Source organism: Bidens hawaiensis, unplaced genomic scaffold (assembly GCF_021521415.1).
Source record: "Bidens hawaiensis isolate Kalapana, Puna unplaced genomic scaffold, B.hawaiensis_p1.1 tig00002977_1, whole genome shotgun sequence".
In the NCBI taxonomy this organism is placed as follows: domain Eukaryota; kingdom Viridiplantae; phylum Streptophyta; class Magnoliopsida; order Asterales; family Asteraceae; genus Bidens; species Bidens hawaiensis.
In genome coordinates this window covers 960,734-977,110 of record NW_027491160.1, presented here as the reverse complement: position 1 = coordinate 977,110, position 16,377 = coordinate 960,734, and the positions used below count along the sequence as shown (strand labels likewise).

Sequence of the window (16,377 nt, the reverse complement as noted above, 5' to 3'; positions counted from 1 at the left end):
GCGCATATGTGACGCGCGAGCATATGTGATGTGCAAGAGCATGTGATATGCGCCGCGCGCATATGTGATGCGCGAGCATATGATGCCTGAGCATGTTTTGTATGCGCCATGCGCCTGGGTTTTGGCTTTGTGCCTTCATAATGTCTTTATCTTGTGGGTTGACCCGCCTTGCTTGGTGTTGAGGCGGGTACATACCTCTTCAATAACAGTCTAGAAAAAAGAGAGAAAAAAAATAATATTAGTAGTTTTTACTTAAATTGCTTAGTAATGCAAGGTGGTGTTACTTGCAATTAGAGGTGTACAAACCGGTTTTTTAATTAAACCGGTTTCGGTTTAAACTGAACCGGTTTAGAGTCAAAGTAGTCAAAACCGGTTTTATGTTAAACCGGTTATAAACCTGACCGGGTTGAACCTTTGGAAACTTGTAACTGACAAAACCGGTTTGGTCAGTTCCAAACCGGTTTGCCTTCAATCAGTTTAAAACCAGTTTTGTTATGCGAATTAGAAAAGAAAAGGCAAAGAGTAATAAGTGGCATTTCTATAGGGACCAACTTTACATTTATTGGTAGAAACAACTTTCCATTTGTGTAATAAATTTCCAGCTCTATATTTAATGTCAGTATTTAATATCCTATATATTAGTAAATGATTTAGTCAAATTCTAAATGGGTTTAAAGATCTCAATGGATATTATTTCCTTTAAAGTAAATTGCTTAGTTAGGTGAGTTGTTAATAGTTAAAAATATTGATAACATATAGCAAAATATGCCAAAAAGACAAAATGGTTGAACTACGATATAAAAAAACAATGATTAAATGTGGTATTGACTAAACAGAGAAGAAAACTAACACTATTATTTAAGCAAACAATGTAAACGAAAAAAGTTTGATAAGTCGTAAAAAATAACCTGATTCATTGAGAATTCTTTCAAATTTAGAAAATCATCGACGAAGAACATTTGCTTGCATAGTCATACCCTGTAAGGATAAAACGAAAAAGTTTATATTTTATTAAGGCAAGTAAATGATAATATATGAGTAACGGAGAAATATATACCCGCTCGTCAACAACGATCATTTCAATGGAGTACCACTGTTGAGGATTGTTGTTTGTGGGTTGTTTCCATAACCGGATTACACGAACCTTGACCGTATAATCACGGCGTGACAAATCCAGATCCTTCAGGTAAGTGATGTTACCGAGTGCAGGCAAGCTGTAAACAACTATAAATGTTTGTCAACAAATGTTTAACAGTGTATGAACCACGTCAATGATATAAAACATGAAAAAGAAAACAAAATATGAAGAGAAGATGATACTTGGGTTCCATGAGTTGAGTGGTGAAGAGGTATGTACCCGCCTCAACACCAAGCAAGGCGGGTCAACCCACAAGATAAAGACATTATGAAGGCACAAAGCCAAAACCCAGGCGCATGGCGCATACAAAACATGCTCAGGCATCATATGCTCGCGCATCACATATGCGCGCGGCGCATATCACATGCTCTTGCACATCACATATGCTCGCGCGTCACATATGCGCGTGGCGCACCAGCGCGCGGCGCATATCACACGCTCGTGCATATCACACCTGCGCATGAAATATCTGCGCGTGAGAATAAAAAGAAGACTTCGCGCATCCTCAGGATGGGCGCATATCACACGTACACATAATCAACCTCGTCCTTATCCAAATCAGGATCAGGGCAACCTTGATTGTGCACGTCAGACAATCTTCCAGAAGGCATCTTTTTAAGGAGTAAGAATATGCTGATGTTGACAGCTGCCAAATGAAAGGTCGACAACTCAGCATGACACATGTGCTACCACATGATTACAACCAACGAGAAAGCGCCAGGTGTCCCAGAGGACACGTGGCGCAGTGCGATTGGAGGAGGCCAACGAGGCTGAGCCCAACCAGTGGAAACCCTAGCACTATAAATACAGCATCAACTCCACTTTGATGACACATTCATTCATACTCAATCATTGACAGTTACAAGCAGTGATATCACATTCAATCATATTGAATTATATTCACTCACAGTCAGTTACAGAAAACACACAGTCACACAATCAAGAGTATTCAGCGATTCAGCAATACTCTTGAGATTCACTGACTCACACTTTATTATCTTCTCCACAAAGATACTGATTCTCACGCCGGAGGGTTACCCCAAAGAGGACCCCTCTGTCCCTTTCTGAGGGGTAAGTAACGGCGCTGTTCATTTTGTAGGTGGAAGAACACGGATTCAGAGGAACCATCGGTGAAACAGTTTAATCATACCCGAGGAAAGTAGATCTGCTACCAGTGAGTAGATCCACGTTTCTTCATTGGCGCCATCCACTGTTACAAACGGCAATCAGATCTCATCCAGATCTACAAAAAAATCAATCACCATGGTTTCTGGAGTTCGTAACGTTGATCAAGCTCTGGAGGATATTGAACGTGAGGGTGTTAACGACGGACAGCAGGTTCTGAGGGTTCCGCGTGATTCTACGCGTACCACCAGCAACCGTCCCTTCGTCACAACCCCTCACGGCCAGACTGAAACTCCTCCAGACGATCACACGTTACAAAATATGGCCGGCGCGAAGCTGAAAGGACCAATGGGTCCAGAAGATGAAGCAAATGATCCGAATGAATGGCTCATAAACGAGCAGCGGCGTCTGATTGAAAAGTACAACGACATGGTCAAGCAGAAGAGGCTAGCCGACCAAGCACAAAGGCAAGCTTTTGATAAGCAGACTACAAAGAGGCCGCGCGCGCCGGAAGAGGGACATTCTGTTCACACTGCACACACTGAGTTCAGTGATGAAGAAGTGCATAGCTTGAGGAAGACACGGGATACTCATGCAGGAGGCTCACAGCTTCGCGCGCCTGTGAACATGGCGCCTGGAGCCAGAGCAGATCTGGATCTGCACATGCCGTACAGCCCACCGATCAGAGGGCAAGTGGACGTAACCACGCCCTATAGACCAGCCATCCTGGTAAAACACTCAAAGTTTACTGCGCGCATCGCGCAGGCTCCCATCCAGCACAAGACAAAGATGCCAAGTGGTCTGGGCAAATATGATGGCACAACAGATCCAGATGACTTTTTGCAAGGTTTCTATAACACGGGAAACCTAGAGAGCTGGACGATGCCAACATGGTGTCATATGTTTGCTCGCTGCCTCACGGGCGCAGCGCGGGTATGGTTCGAGAGCTTGCCGACAGGGCAAATTGATGGGTTCGAGGAACTATTAGAAAAGTTCCAAGCCCACTTCGTACAGCAGCGCAGGCACACGCGCGATCCTGATGACATCATGCACTGCATACGCAGGAATGATGAAACGATTGAAGATTACATCACTCGTTTCAATCAGGAATCCCTGGCAATCGGGGGTATAACTGAGCAGCTCCTGCGCGTGGCCTTTATACAAGGCGCGCGCAGTGACCAACTCCGCCGGGCTCTTGTAAGCAAAGATGGTATGCCCACCACGTGGGCCAAGTTAATGGAGGCATCGCGAGTTTTCGCGAGAAATGAGAAACAGATTGCCCAAGATAGGGCAAGAGAAAGAGCGCATCAGGCAGAGTCACCGCGCAGCAAAGATAAGAGGGCCAAACAGAGCTCTGTATGGTCCAGGTTGCAGCCAACAAGTTTTTCTTCCGCGGAAAAACAAGCGCAACCAACCTCACCACAGCCCCAAAAAGAAGTTCGTAATCGCGGGGAGGGTGACAAGAGGGAGGGCGGCAGAGATCCTAGCAGACCTCTGCCAAGAATATGGACGCCCCTCACTAAAACACCTTCACAGGTGTTAAGTACTGAGAATGTCCAATTCAAGCCCCCCAAACAACTACACTACAAGGGACCGCAAAACAGTGGCAAATATTGTGAATTTCACAGGTCCCCGGGCCACAACACCGACGCATGCCATCATTTAAAGGATGCGATCGAGAAGGATGTAAAGTCGGGCAGGCTGGCTCACTTGGTAAAAAACCAAAGAATAGAAGATGAGCAACCGGAAGGAGCCTCTGCCAGCAAGAAGTACAAAAGAATCTGTGTGGCTGAGGGGGGACGACAAGGGCAGACGTCAAGAAAGAGAAGCGCGCAAATCCACGGAGATTGGCGCGAGCAGCAAGTCATCTTCCCAAGAATCAGGGGAGGCCCTTCAATAAGCAGTCCTCTCGTCATTACCACACACATTGCTCATTACGAAGTGTCAAAGGTCCTGGTGGACACTGGAAGCGAATCTGACATTATGTATGAGCAGTGTTTCAGAAAGTTAGACCCGGCAGACCAAGCGCGGCTCGAAATTGTGAACGCACCAATCTGTGGTGTCTCAAATGAAATCATACATCCCCTAGGCCAGATTCAGTTTGAACTAACTATAGGGGATGATGAGCACAAGCGAGCCGAAGTTGTCAACTTCTTGGTCTTGCCCACCACGTCATGCCACAATATGATCCTGGGTAGGGGAACGATTGCCCAATTTAATGCTGTACCGTCGCCAGCGCACGGCGCATTGGGGATCCCTACACCAACAGGCGTAGCATTTGTTTACCGCGATCATTTGTGCGCAGTGACAAGCACGCCGCGGGAAGGGAGAATGAAACTTACAATGGCTGACAATGCGCCAGAGAAGTGGATTTTAAACCCAAAATTCCCAGAGCAAACGGTCACAATTGGCGCTACCATTTCAGACGAAACGAGATTGAGAATGAAAAAGTTGCTCACAAAATACACGTCGGTTTTCGCGTGGCAACACTCCGATATGACGGGGGTCCCGCGAGACTTGGCGCAACATTCTCTTAACACGTTTAAGTCGGTGGAGCCAATTGCACAGAAAAAGAGAATCATGGGGGATGAAAAGGCGAAGGCCATGAATGAGCAAGTGGAGGACCTGTTGCGCGCAAACATCATCCGCCCGATTCGATACCAGACATGGGTAGCCAATCCTGTGATGGTAAAGAAAAGCAACGGGTCATGGAGAATGTGTATTGACTTCAAGGACCTCAACAAAGCATGTCCGAAAGATTGTTACCCCCTCCCAAACATCGACGCAAAGGTGGACTCCGTGGCGCCATTCAAGCTCAAATGTTTCCTGGATGCCTACAAAGGCTATCACCAGATTCAAATGGCACCACAGGATGAAGACAAGACTGCCTTCAGAACCGACAAGGGTGTTTTTTGTTACACAAAAATGCCCTTTGGTTTAAAGAATGCGGGCGCAACCTATCAGAGACTTATGGATTCGGTTTTCAGTGAACAAATCGGAAGAAATCTAGAAGTCTACGTTGATGATTTGGTGATCAAGAGCAGGGAGGAGAGACAAATGCTCAAAGACATCGAGGAAACTTTTCAGCGCCTAACGGAAGTTAACATGAAGCTCAACCCGAGCAAATGTACTTTCGGCGCAGAAGAGGGGAAATTTCTTGGTGTAATGGTCACTAAGGATGGTTTCAAGGTGAACCCGGAAAAGGTGGAAGCCATCCTTGACATGCCTTCACCATCCACCATGAAAGAGGTTCAGAAGCTGAATGGTAGATTGGTGTCAATCAACAGGTTCCTGGCGAACCACGCCAGCAAATCTACTCCATTCGTTAACACCTTGAGGAACTGTTTGAAGAAGAGCCAATTCAAGTGGACGCCTGAGGCTGAGCAAGCTTTCACTGAGATAAAAGAATGTCTCATAAAGTTGCCAGCGCTCACAGCTCCACTTCCTGGCGAGACCCTTACATTGTACCTGTCAGCTGGAGACCGCGCGATCGGCGCAGTATTATTGGTGGATCGCAAGGGGATACAAACGCCGATATACTATGTGAGTCGGGTGCTCACAGACCCTGAGACGCGCTATTCCATCATGGAAAAGTTAGTTTTGTCACTAACACACGCGTCGCGCAAGCTCCATAGATACTTCAATGGTCATCCTATTGAAGTTCTGACTGGTTACAACATCCAGCAAGTCTTGCGACGCCCCGCGCTCTCCGGAAGGCTGACAAAGTGGGCGCTGGAATTAGGTGAACACACGATCACTTATAAGCCCCGTCCAGCGATAAAGGGTCAAGTTTTGGCGGATTTCATCACGGAAATCCCAGAGGGAAAGATTGAAGAAGCTCAGCGCGAGGTAGACCCTCTGCGAGCAAATGATGAAGAAGATGTTTGGAGGCTATTCACTGATGGAGCCTCCAACAGCGAAGGGTCCGGCGCAGGCCTCAAACTGGTGGACCCTGATAATCATGAATATACTTATGCTATCAGGTTGGACTTCAAGAGTACCAACAATGAGGCTGAGTATGAAGCCCTGCTGGCTGGTCTACGCATCGCGCGCAAGTTTGGGGTTAAAAGACTAGAGGCGCATGTTGATTCTTACTTGGTAGCTGCTCAGGTCAACGGCCTATATGACGCCAAGGAGAACACAATGCCTCTGTATCTAGAGCAGGCAAAAAAGCTCGTTGAGCAGTTTGACTTCTTCAGAATCATACACATCTCGCGCAGCGAAAACAAGTCCGCTGACGCGTTGAGTAAAATGGCATCAACTAATTTTGATCACTTTGGCAAAGATGTTAGGGTGGAAATAATGAGCAGCCCGTCAGTGCAAACGCAATCGGTCCTTGTAATTCATACAACTCCTTCATCCTGGATAACTCCAATAATGGAATTCCTGAAGGAGGGGAAGTTACCGGATGATCGCGCACAGGCGAGAAAGATAAGACACAAGGCACAGAACTATGAATTACTTGATAGTACATTATATCGGCGCTCTTATCTTGGACCGCTCATGAAATGCCTGGATGCTGAAGAAGCAATCTATGTGATTAGGGAGATTCATGAAGGAATCTGTGGAATTCACGCTGGTCCGCGCATGGTGGTTGCCAAGGCGATGAGCTCAGGCTACTATTGGCCAGGCATGTACTTGGATGCGCTAAAAGAAATCCAAAAATGCAAGGCATGTCAGAGCTACGCGCCAAACACCATGCGTCCAAAGAACAACTTGATTCCAGTCACCTCCGCATGGCCTTTCCACAAATGGGCCATTGATATTGTGGGGCCTCTGCCGCAAGCGCAAGGGCGAGTGAAATTTTTGGTAGTGGCGATAGACTATTTCACAAAATGGGTTGAAGCCAAGCCACTAGCAAAAATCACAGCTGAGGCGATGAAGCAATTTATCTGGAGCCACATCATTTGCCGTTTTGGCCTTCCTATGGAAATTGTGAGCGACAATGGCAAACAATTCACTGACAGGAAGATATCAAGCTGGCTCAAAGAATTGCACATCAACCAAATCTTCACGTCCGTCTACCACCCTCAGGGGAATGGCCAAGTGGAGCGCGCGAATCAAAGTTTGCTAAATGGGATGAAGAAAAGGTTGGAGGGAGAATCCCATTCTTGGGTCGAAGAGTTACCTAATGTCCTGTGGGCGCACAGGACATTAAGCAAAACTAGCAATGGTGAATCCCCGTTCAGCCTAACCTATGGGACAGAGGCTATGATCCCAGCAGAAATTGGATGCCCATCCCATAGAGTACTCATGATGAGCAAAACTGATAACGAGCGCGAAAGAAGATTGGACCTTAACTTGCTTGAAGGGCGCAGAGAAGCGGCTATCATTAATGAAGCCAGATACAAGAAAAAGCTGGAAAAATATTATAATCAGCGCGTTAAAGAGTGCCACTTCAAGAAAAATGATTTTGTCCTTCGAAACAATGAAGCTAGTCGCGCAATACCCCCAGGAAAAATGTCCCCCAATTGGGAGGGACCTTATCAAATTTCAGAAGATTTGGGGAAAGGCGCGTACACTTTAAAAGATTTGAATGGAAAAAAGATACCGCGCGCGTGGAACGCGGCACAACTTAGAAAATGCTTCATGTAAAAAGTTCAAATTTGTAATCAAGGCTTTTAAGCCATCATGAATGATGATTCGCGCTATCTTTCAATATTTGTCGCGCTATCTTTCAATATTTGTTCTATTACCTTTGCATACATGTTTCACACTTCCTTTATTAAATTGGAACAATATGACAACACTATATTGACTTCAAAACAAAATAAAGCGAAGTAAAACATACATGCGCGAGCCTTAGCTCAAACACGTTAACGAGTCTTAACTCTAAAACGCCAGGGCCTTAGCCCAAACTTACGAGCCTTAGCTCAAACACGTTAATGAGTCTTAACTCTAAAAACGTCAGGGCCTTAGCCCAAAACAAAGAGCCTTAGCTCAAAACACTCACAAACATCCATCTTACATCCCGCGCAGCCTGATCATAAAAATCCTTAAACACAACTAAGGCAAAGTACATGCCATATCATGTTAAGGTCTCAGGTCGAGGCCGCGCGCGGAATCATAGTGGATATCTGAGTAACACAAGCTGACATGTAATGGCTAAACTCATACTTCCATACCGCGCGACAACGACGCGCGAAAAAGAAATAACGAAAAGTTAGCGCGCATGTCAGCATGAGCAAGATACTGCGAAAACCACAAACAAAATAGAACAGAGGTTAAGTGAATAATTTCCTTACAACCTTGTTCTTATTTTAACGTGCAAGCATATCTTATATCTATACAACCAAACATGAAGAGATGAATGGAAATGCGCAAGATATGAAAAGGAGAGAACAAGTTTCATTCCATTGGATCGAAATTTACAAGTATGATGAGTTACAAATTACAAGTATAAAAAATAAATATACAAAATTTGATGAAGGGCTTCTCAAGTCTCCACGTCGACGTCAGCCGCTTCATCACCCTCATCATCTCCCGCAGCATCTGGCGCGGTCTGCTCCTCATCCCCGAACTGACAATAGTCAAGTTCTTCCTCCTCATTGGAGTCTTCGATCAAAACGGTGTCAGGAGCAGATTCTTTCGCCGCGCCAGAGCCGCTGGCAGGGGCAACATCTCCCGCGCCACCATCATCGCCACCAGCCCTCTCGCAATCATCAAGCAACTTCTTTAGCGCGCCGAGGTCGGGCTGGTCAGCAAGCGCAGCTATCTGTAAATCATTAGAAAAGTAATGAGTACAAAACACTTAGAAAAGTTAGTCAAGTAAAACTCATTAACATCAAGGTACCTGCATAAGAATGGGGATGGGAGTATTCATATACTTTTCCCCCACCGCGGCCATGTCCGCGCAGGCCGCATCGCTCTTGTAAGGGTACTCGGATGGGTTCTTCCTCAACATGCCATACTCATACCCATCCGTAAACCCTTCAGCTCGGCCCACCAAACGCGCGGCGGCATTGCAGTCCATCACAAGGGCTTGAAACTCGGCGGAATATTTCATCGCCAAAGCGCAGCGAGCCATGCCCTGTGACACCAGCCATTGGCGATCCTGCGCGAGGCCAGCAACAGACGTCTCGAGGGCAGGAACCTGAGAGTTTAATAACTCAACAGTTTCCTTAGTCTTTTTTAGTTCCTCCTTATCAGACGCTGCTGCCGCCAAAATTTTTTCTTTCTCCGCCTGCGCAGCACCAAGTGCTTCCTGGCTAGACGCCGCCGTCGCCAAGGCCTCATCTCTATCGGCCTGCGCGGCCGCCAAATCCCTTTTCAGGCGCGCAACCTCGCTCTCCAGTGATGATTTCTCAGTGATACTCTGGACGATAGCTTGGTCACGCGCCTCGGCCTGCTGTTCCAAGACACGCACTCTGCGCGCGTACTTGGCAACTTCGGCCTCCGCCAACTGCTGCTTCTCCCGCGCAGCTTGAAGCTCATGCCCGCGCTTGATGTATGCGGTGTTGGCACTTGCTCGGTTTTCACTGAGCTCCGCCTGGAGTTTCTCAGCTCGCGCGCGAGCATCAGACAGGTTCCAGGCGGCCACCTTAGCCTCTCGCTGGGCTTCCACAAGAGCGTCGCGTACTTTAATATAATCACGACGAAGCTCTTGGGAAGCAGCGAAGAAAGCCGACCCAGCGAAAACATGGTCGTTCAGCAAGTCCGCGCGGGTGCGCCCCTCCTGATACCTCCTTTCAGTAGGAGGCACGGCATGAGCCCAGAAGTCCTCGCATACGCCCATGGATTGAAAGGAACTCTCTTCATTAATATTCCATCTCGGGCGGTAAACGTGGTCACCTTCCTGCAAAAACACAAGAAAAGTTCTAAGTCATAAAACATACTTATATGGAGGTACGCGCAGCGGACCAACAAATCAATACATACCTGCGGGGATGAAGCAGGAAAGTCAGCGCCAGCCCCACCAGAAGTCTGCGCTGCGAACACTTGCGGCATCGCAGGGCTGGCGCGGTCTCCCAAGGAGTCTTCAACTTGAACCCCCTCGTCCTCCTCGTCTTCTTCAACAGGCCTCTTCTCCTGCGACCTGGAAGGCTCCAAACCAGCCTCGCGGGGAGGGCTGCATGCAGGAGGAGGCGAGGGAGGTCTCGACGCCGCCAGTTCGGCGCGCAATACGGTTTCCTGCTCCTTGGTAATCCCAATAAGGGGAGACTCAGCACTAGCAGGAGCAGGACCAGAACCAGCGGCGCCGGCAGCGGCGCCAGGAGTATCACCAGCAACTGTTGCGCCAGCTACAACTCCTATGAACAAATAAACAAGGAAAATTTGTTTATAACTGACTCCAAAGGGAAAAATTCAGAAGACATATGTGCAAAACTTACCTTGGCGCAATTCTGTTCGCGCATCGAACATCGCCATAAAATCCATTCTACCCTTTTCAGAGGGTAGAACAGGGGATTTCGATGGAGTCCCCGGCGCAGCCGTGGCACCTTGTGGCGCCTGCGGCTGATCTGTTACCGTCCCTGCCTCTGCAAACATTTAAAGGAGCAAAGGTTTAATAACAATTCAGCCAGATGAAGATAAATAAAGTATACCTGTTGCAGGCGCGGCACTGCTTCTCTCTTCAGCCGCGCGAAAGGAGGAAGCGATGCCACCATACCTCAAGTGGACAGGAGGTCTGCCCACTCTCACAGGCAGAGAAGCTAAAGAAACCTTTGTGGTAAACACCTGGGTTTCCTTAGGTCCCTTCGTTTGAGCATGGGGATGAGCGACAGGGGTGTCATCTTTCTTCTGTTTCTTACTGGCCCCTGCGCCAGATTTCCCCTTAGCTTTGCGCTTTAGTAGGGGCGCCTCCTCTTCCTCCTCCTCCTCTTCCGCGAGCTCTAGCTCGTAGTTTTCAAGCGCATCTACAAAAACAAGCGACAGAACTATTAATAAACTTGGGTATTCTAAAGGAATGAGCAGGAGTGCGAAGGCTTACCAGGCGCGTCACCGTCAAAGTCAAAATCCAGATCCACTGGGATGAACATGTCATCGAAGCGATCCGGGAAACCAACCTCCCCAGCGCCAAGTTCGACGGAGCCGCCCTCCACATGTTCATCATAAGCGGCAAGGATGTAATCCTTGGTGACTGCGCAAAGACAAGTTAAATGATATCAGCAAAAGAACGATGTTCGCAAAAAAAAAAAAAAAAAAAAACTTACACAACCCGTCGACTTGGATAACGGGTTCAAGCGCGCTGTCGGCCCAGAGCCTGCTCATGCCGACCCCAACCAGCGCCTCCTCGCAAATTTTCTTCGCGGGGGATGGTTCGGCGGTCAGTTTCTTAACCCATGCGCCAGTTGGGTTCTTGAGGACACCCTCATCCGCAGGCGCAGAAGTGATAGAGCGCATGGTCATACGGATGGGGATCACACCGGCCTTAATGTAAAAAACCTCTCAGACCAGTCATGAAGGCTCTTGAATGAAACAGTGGAGCACTTCACCTTCTGACTGAGAGGAATAAAAGAGATCCAATTGTCTTGGATCTTGGCCTTATAAAAATATTGAAAGCGCCGAGGAGTGGGTTCCTCGCGCTGGGATTTGCACATGAACTCAAAGTGAGTCACGCGCACGAGTCCAAACGGATGGACTTGGGATATGTGAATCCCATAGAACTTCAGCAGTGCACCCACAAACCTTGTCATCGGGAGACGAAGGTTGCAGTGGGTGAAAAAGTGGCTATATAGGGATATATAGCCGGCAGGCGGGTCCGCCGCCGTTTGCCCGGACCTAGGCAACATGCAGCCAAACAGGGTGGGAAAGCCCTGAGAGGTGATGAGGTTGTCGAGATCTGCCTGCTTCAATTTGCAGGGGATTTCATTCCACCTTTTGGTGGCCTTGGTCCTCCCTACTTCCTCCGATGTGGTCTCAACAACCTTCTTCCCCTTCCCCTTTTGCTTCAATGTCGACATCACCACAGATTTCACACGGCGTCTTCGAGATGCAACGGAGGTGATTGAAGGGCTAGACGAGTATGAACTATCAGACATACAACTGTAATAGCCGATAATCGAGGATTCGAATCGATGTAAACACTCAAACCAGAATGTGAAAGCAGAAACTTGAATTTTAGCAACAATGAAGATGAAGATAAAAATTTCCTAAGGGCCTGCTTTTATAGGCCCAGGAGAGAGAAATGTGGCAGCTGATCGGATTTCACGCGCCCCCACTCGCAGGGGCAACCCAACGAAAGCGCGACACGTGTCCCTAACAGCTGTGTGAGGGGACAAAAAGATGTAACCGACCTGCCACGGAACAGAGACGCGCCCCCACTCGCAGGTACTAACCAATGCGAGTGCGACACGTGTTCAAGACAGCTGTGTGAGGGGACGTGAAAGGCAACTGTAGCACCTCGAGCACACGAAACGTCTGACACGTTTACGGCGCACGTCATCACTAACCAACCACGTGTTTGGACCTTTCGTTTTCAACCAAATGGATAGAACTTCGCGCGACGATGGAAACAACCAAGAAAACGACAAAACCCCCTATAAAAGGACAATTCAGTGAGTCTAATATCTATCTTACCTCGCGCAAGATAAGACACACATTAGACTGGGGGGGCTTGAAGAGGTATGTACCCGCCTCAACACCAAGCAAGGCGGGTCAACCCACAAGATAAAGACATTATGAAGGCACAAAGCCAAAACCCAGGCGCATGGCGCATACAAAACATGCTCAGGCATCATATGCTCGCGCATCACATATGCGCGCGGCGCATATCACATGCTCTTGCACATCACATATGCTCGCGCGTCACATATGCGCGTGGCGCACCAGCGCGCGGCGCATATCACACGCTCGTGCATATCACACCTGCGCATGAAATATCTGCGCGTGAGAATAAAAAGAAGACTTCGCGCATCCTCAGGATGGGCGCATATCACACGTACACATAATCAACCTCGTCCTTATCCAAATCAGGATCAGGGCAACCTTGATTGTGCACGTCAGACAATCTTCCAGAAGGCATCTTTTTAAGGAGTAAGAATATGCTGATGTTGACAGCTGCCAAATGAAAGGTCGACAACTCAGCATGACACATGTGCTATCACATGATTACAACCAACGAGAAAGCGCCAGGTGTCCCAGAGGACACGTGGCGCAGTGCGATTGGAGGAGGCCAACGAGGCTGAGCCCAACCAGTGGAAACCCTAGCACTATAAATACAGCATCAACTCCACTTTGATGACACATTCATTCATACTCAATCATTGACAGTTACAAGCAGTGATATCACATTCAATCATATTGAATTATATTCACTCACAGTCAGTTACAGAAAACACACAGTCACACAATCAAGAGTATTCAGCGATTCAGCAATACTCTTGAGATTCACTGACTCACACTTTATTATCTTCTCCACAAAGATACTGATTCTCACGCCGGAGGGTTACCCCAAAGAGGACCCCTCTGTCCCTTTCTGAGGGGTAAGTAACGGCGCTGTTCATTTTGTAGGTGGAAGAACACGGATTCAGAGGAACCATCGGTGAAACAGTTTAATCATACCCGAGGAAAGTAGATCTGCTACCAGTGAGTAGATCCACGTTTCTTCAAGTGGTATTTGTTAGTGTAAGAACTCAATAAACACACAGAAATGAGAAGATGGTTTGTAGAAATCTGATGGAGCATGGGCTATATTTATAATGTTGAAGAGTAGAGCATAAATCTATTTTTAGGTATGGATCAAAAATGCATAAAGTTGAATCTGTGTTGGTAACCGTGCTAGTTAATTTTTTGGTGAAAAGGTTTGAAAACTTTGGTCTCAATGAACATATGTAAGGTCAAATAAAAAATATAGGGTGTAACAAAAGAAAAGTCAGATTTGGAAAGGCTGAAATTTAAAGCTATTTTAAGGATGACTGAGCACATGAAGAGAGTTTAAGTGTTTGGGTAAAAAGTTTTATACCTTTTTGGTGTAAAGTCTTGAAAGAGTTTAAAAAATGGATATGTGTCAACATAAATTGTTGACCATATGAAAAATATAAATTAATGAAAATTTCAAATGATAATCTTATATGAAATAAATGAAAATTTTCAAGATAATCTTATTTGTATGGTCAATTCAGATTATAATTTATGTAAAGTATTGAGACTAATGCTAATGTTGAAGATAATCTTATATAAGTTGAATTGTATATAATGGACAAATGAAAATTTTCAAATATGTGTTTAGAAGTAACTTTAAGAAAGAATGCAAATTTGATGGAAATTTTTTGCCACTTTATTTTTTAAATCTAGAAATAGTGTAAAGCAATTTTAAGGAGGCTGAACACATGAAGAAAGTTTAAGTGTTTAGGGTAAAAAGTTTTATATTTTTTTGATGTAAATTCTTGAAAAAGTTTGAAAAATGAATATGAGTTAACATAAATAGTTGACCATATGAAATTTATAGAAGTAAGAAACCTCAAATACTAAATGTAATTAAAATTTAAACAACAATATAAAGTCAAGTAAGAAAATAGACAGATATATACCTTGGGGTCAATTACAGTTAAAATAGCAGCATAATCCACATCTATGGTAATTTTTGGTGATTCCAAACATAAGCTTTCATATGGTTTTGAGCTTCAGGATTCTGAAAAATTTCACAAATAAACATGAGAAACATACCCTTGTGACCAAAATCACATTCAGTAGCAACTCCTAAGATTATAATACATTAGATGAGAAATAAAAATGCATATGAATATATGATGAGAAATGCAAGAATCCCATAACTTGGTTGAATCAGTTAACTGACGAATTTTTACAAATCATAGAATCCTAATTAAAAATTAATTTAAAAATCAATTTTTTATAAGATCTCTACACTTAAAAGATCAATATTCAACCAATCCTAAAAACATAACATAAGATCCATAATTTTAAATTAAGAAAAGCCTTATAGGTAAATATTCATAAGTTTCCTCCAAAAAGTAGGCAAAAACAACCAAACAACATGTTGCTTTTGTTAGGTTCGGAGTCACACACAAACACGAATACAAAAGTAAAACCGAAAGAATAAACGAAAGAGACACAAGGATTTAAGTGGTTCGGTCACGGTGTATGACCTACGTCCACTGTCGATAACTAGGGTTTTCTTATTATTGAGTGATACAAACTTACAAGTACAGGAGAGAATATATAGACTAGACAATTAGGGTTTAACCCTTTAACTAAACTGGGCCTGATTAGAGCTTTTGGGCTTGGCCAAAACTCAAACAGCTTAATCTCCTAATTCTGTCTATTCGTCTAAACCGGACCCGACCCATGATGGATCGGAGACCACAACATAACAATCTCCCACTTGGGCTTCGAGACATCTTCTCTAAACCACCACTTGGATGCGTCAAACATTTCAACCTGCTCCCATTTGGAGACGTAAAATGTCTTCACCTGCATTGCCTTGTACATGTAAAATAAAACCCATCTGGTTTTGCACCTCCTAGTTACCCTTCGCCTTCTCAACATTATTCCTGAAGGCCTGCTGAAGCTCTGCACAGCTTCAGCTTATCCAGCATCACCGGCTTGGTGAACATATCTGCTGGATTCTTAGCACCTGAGATATTTTTCAAACTGAAAACACCATCACTGATCAAATCTCTGACAAAGTGATATCTCCTCCCGATGTGCTTAGTCTTCGAATGATAAACTGGATTCTTCGCAAGTTTCACTGCACTCTCATTGTCACAATATAAGAAGAACTCTGCCTGTTTCTTTCGCAACTCTTCAAGAAAAGTTCTCAACCATACTAATTCTTTACTTGCTTCGGCTGCTGCCATATATTCTGCCTCAGTGGTTGATAAAGCAACACTTTTCTGAAGTCTGGACATCCAACATACTGCTGTTCCCCCGACTGTGAAAACAAAACCAGTAGTGCTTTTAAACGTCTTCTTACATCCACCCAGATCAGCATCTGAATAACCCCTGAGAATTGTATCCTTCCCCTTAAAACATAACCCCAAACTGGAAGTACCCTTTAAGTATCTGAGTAACCATTTCACCGCTTCCCAATGTTCCTTTCCCGGATCCGACATAAAACGACTAACTACCCCGACAGCATGAGCAATGTCTGGCCGTGTACAAACCATGGCGTACATGAGACTGCCAACAGCAGATGCATACGGAACTTTAGCCAT

The 16,377-nt window shown here is 45.6% G+C and overlaps 1 pseudogene; it reads right to left on the bottom strand.

Moving 5' to 3' along the window:
• Positions 1 to 942: 942 nt before the first annotated feature.
• LOC143621877 (secreted RxLR effector protein 161 pseudogene) lies at positions 943 to 16,377 on the bottom strand (annotated as a pseudogene).